Source organism: Octodon degus, unplaced genomic scaffold (genome assembly GCF_000260255.1).
Source record: "Octodon degus isolate 3935 unplaced genomic scaffold, OctDeg1.0 scaffold00089, whole genome shotgun sequence".
NCBI lineage: Eukaryota > Metazoa > Chordata > Mammalia > Rodentia > Octodontidae > Octodon > Octodon degus.
In genome coordinates, this window is record NW_004524665.1 from 3,617,595 (window position 1) to 3,621,651 (window position 4,057).

At 34.4% G+C, this 4,057-nt stretch overlaps 2 protein-coding genes across 2 annotated transcripts in view; one reads left to right on the forward strand and one right to left on the reverse strand.

The window, feature by feature from the left end:
* Kcnj13 (potassium voltage-gated channel subfamily J member 13) overlaps positions 1 to 2,287 on the reverse strand; it is an 8,891-nt gene extending 6,604 nt beyond the window's left edge. The window contains exon 1 of the mRNA XM_004637320.3: positions 2,220 to 2,287. The gene's annotated coding sequence lies outside the window, so the exon portion shown is untranslated. The remainder of the gene's footprint in view (positions 1 to 2,219) is intronic.
* The window catches only part of Gigyf2 (GRB10 interacting GYF protein 2), a 173,696-nt gene that overhangs the window by 98,137 nt on the left and 71,502 nt on the right, over positions 1 to 4,057 (forward strand). The window lies entirely within an intron of this gene.

Sequence of the window (4,057 nt, forward strand, 5' to 3'; positions counted from 1 at the left end):
TTTTAGGAAGACTTTTTGAGACTTGGAAATTAGTACAATCAGAATGATTAGTTGTATTATGTAGATCAGTAAAAACGAACAATTTTAGAGAGAGTTCTTACATGGCATGCCAGTGTTGTTTTGCCAAATAAGATAATTATAAAAATATACTCAACACATTTTTAAAAGGAAAAGATTGTGCGACTTGAATTGGAAGAGTATAACAACAAAAAGATAGCTTCTTTTCACAGAGTGAGTGTACAGTTTTGTTGCCCTTTGTTTGTTGTGTCTACTTAAATGAAAATGATTCTTTATCACCTTTGGAACCATTGTTCGATAGTACAGCACTACTAAGTGCTCAGTGTTTGACAAAAGCTTGAGGAAGAAAAAGCTCCATGATTTTTATGTAATTTCACCACCAGCCCCCCTTTTCTTTGGTCTTTTTGAAACAGGGCCTCACTATGCACTCCCGGCTAGCCCTGAAGTCACTTTACAGGCCAGGCTGGCCTGGAACTCATAGCAGTCCTTCCTCAGCTTCTCCAGTGCTGGGATTGTGCTACCATGCCTGGTGATTTCAGCCTGTTTTATTAAGCAAATTCTAAAATGGCCAGAGAGGCTTTCTGTGTATCATGCCTTATAAAATTATGTTAATTTGGGCTCTTTTGAGATTGTTGGCCAACAATTTTTGCAGTGAGTTTAGCTTTTTTTTTTTTTCTGGTGGTTTTTTAAACTAGTGACTATCATGCACAAATCAATGAACAGGGAAGTCAGAAGGCCAACATCAAACAATGAAATAGTATCATTTTTTACATAAAGTTTGTTGGACTGTATTTGAATTACGCTAGCAAATGCTTGGGAGAAGTATTTGTGTACCCACTTAACAAGTTACTCTGAATAGTGATTCACAATAATTATATTATTTTGATTCATGTAGTTATTGTGGTATAGTAGAAAGAACACAGAATGGGAGATTCAGGCTCTGTCTCTGTTGGTTACTGGGTAAGCCACCCGGTCTCTTTGGCCAGGTGTCCTTAGATTGAAACAAAGAAAGGGGGGAAAAGGGAATTAGATAACATGATACCTTAAAGCTATATGAGTTTGTTTGTAAGCTTATTTCCAGTTCTTCAATTGATAGGTTTTCTCTGTGATTTCATTTCTTTTCTGTTCTATATGATTTTGTGTCTGCTGGTATGGTTTTTAAAAAACTAAATTTTCTGGATGCATGGTATTACTATCAAATTCCAAAGTATCTAATGGGCAGACATGTGTTATTATTTCCATGTCATTTTTATATCCCTACGGACACAGGAGTCTTTTTTTTTAATGTAATTGGTTATTTATATGATTCTCATCAATTGATCCATTTAGTAAGTAAGAATGGAAAATTAAAGTTTGCTCTGTAGTTCTATGTGTGGGCTGTAAAATATTTGCCTATTTATAAATTGTTTTGGGGGGAAGTAGTACATATTATAAAAGATACAGTACGTATTATAAAAGATAATTATATGATAGTTTGACAACTTTGTTGGTTGTGAAAATAGTAGTTTCATTCTCATTAGGTTGTAGCCTTTAAAATTAAAATTATGTCTTTTCTGTTGCTATGTTTCAAAGTGGCATTAGTCATATTAAATGGTTAAGATACAAGGTATACTTACAAGTATCAGTGTGTTTTCATGTTGGATATACACACTTTAAGACCTTCAAGAGTTTTGTAATCAACTCTCCTGCCCTCTGTAATTAGGACAAACAGTGTGAATTCTAACCCTATTATATAAGCTCAGAGATTCTTTCATATTTTATTTGCAGAAGTACCTCCTAATTTCAGTAATAATTCTTTACTTTAAAAAGAAATTTAAAATAATTAGTTTTCACAAAATGAAAATGATTTATTCTTTTGGCATTTATTTCTGTATATTCATTTTGTGTTTCTTTGATCTTTTACAAAGAAATACTGTTTCTTAAAGACACTGAATTTTATTCAGGGTCCTTCTCCTTTATTCAGATATTATAATGGACAATCTTTATATAGATTTAATAAAGTAAGGAAAACTTGCAGTTCTACTTTCAGTGACACTATTCTCATTTTAAAATTTAAAGAAAAAAAAAAAACCCTTCATGTATGACCCTATAGGTAATGTGTTTGTTTTAAAAATCTATTGGAAGTAATCTAGCTGTTTCTATTTGCCAGTCACTTTCTTTCCAAGGAAGAAATAAAAATGAATGTTATTTGATGTACTCACCACTTCCTTTGCAGTGGTCAGCCTATCTGCCAAGGTAGGTCTGAGGAAGCCTGCAGAGTCTGTTTCTGATCAGGTACTTTTAACCTACAGGTGAGTTTGTAGGTTCTCTTCTTGGACTGGCTTTACAGCTTACATTCCTGTGTTTATATTGTTGTGGGGGCTGGTTTCAGCTGAAGCTGATGTGATTGGTCACTTAGTCTGCAGGGGGGCCAATTAGCTCTGATCATGTGGAAAAGAATGCTGGTTTGTTAGGAGGTCTTTCTTTACTCAACACAAACCTTAACAACTCTGGAGAAAGCCTCCAGAACTGACTTGGAGAAGGGGTGCATTTTTTCCCTCTAATCAGGACCGGTTTTTAGTAAGTTTGCATAATCTTACTTAAGAGTTTATTTGAAAGTTCAAAGGGATAAAGTTCCCTGCAAGATTTCCTTTCAGACGTCTTTCCTTATATAGCATGTTGAAGTGTGAGATATCTCCTTCACTAATCCTTTTTTCCACCATTTCTTTGGGGAAGATTTATTTGGATAAGGATGTTTAGGCATAAATTATTGAATTGATTTTCCTAGTTTTCTTTTCCTATTCCATCTTTTAAGAATGGCTATCATTAGTTCTAGAACCAGTAATTTAGATAATTTAGTTTCCTGAACTTTTTTTTTTAATGGCAAAGAAACAGACTTTTTGAAGAGAGTGCATAAAAAGGCTTTGATTAGGAGTAAAATGGTTTACATGTACTTACTTATCTTTAAACAGCACAAATGTGTGAAAGAACTGAAATTATTTCCTAAAACTTGCTTTTGCAGTGGGGATGTTTTATTGATAAATGTAGTGAAGTAGAGTAAAACAATATTCAGGGAACATAAATTTAACTCAACACTGAAGTAGTGTTTAGCTGGGAAATGTCTGATCTAGCTTGTAGCTACCTTGAAATGAGCTAGGGTATGGCTTTAATACCTTAGTGAGCAGTACTTTTCTCCTCTGTTAGCTGCTAATTTTAAAACTTTGATCAAATGTCACATGTAAGAGGATCGAGAAACAAAGACTGGTTGTTCAAAAAGTAAAATCATGGAAGGCCTGCTGGGAAAATTATTAATGTAGAACAATATAATGCTACTTAGAAAGGGAAATCCGCCTTTGTAGATTCCTCTCCTTCCCCCGACAATTTTAAAAAGATATTAATTCCTTCTTTATTATTGCCAAACATTTCAGTACAAGTTGAGACACAGCAATGAAAGTTTGACCCTTTGAACTAAGGAAGCTAATGGCAGCAAGGGAAGGACTTATATGAGATTCATTTCTGCATATTAGTAGGAACTGTACTTTGTAAACTCAACCTAGAATCCTCTTTCTAATGTCCTCCATTTCAGAGTATATTTAGACAAAAATTATTTGGCGAAAATGATCCTTCTGATTCCTGGAGTTTTGCAGTTTTATTTTATTTTATTTTTCGTAACAGGGATCAACCTCAGGACCTTGTGCTTGCCAGTCAGGCGCTTATGCTGTTTAGCTATTTCCCTGGCCCCATATTTTCTGGTTTTAAGGTATGCTGTTGTATACAGCTCTGGTGTGCCCACTTGGGCAAAGTACTGCTGAGATAGCAGCCTGTGTATTTACATTTATTTTTGGTTGAGGTTGTCAGGTTAGTTAGGAACAAAGTAGTACTATTAAAGGTAAGAACCTATCTTCACACTTAAATACACAGACCCTCCCGTCTGAACAGAACTTGTGATTTCTGTTTTAGGTGTTTTACTGTAAGGTAATTGGAGATCCCTCTACAGTGTATATTCTGTGAGTGAAGATAAAAAGCTAGGTACCTTTTCTTTTTTCTTTTTTTTTTTTTT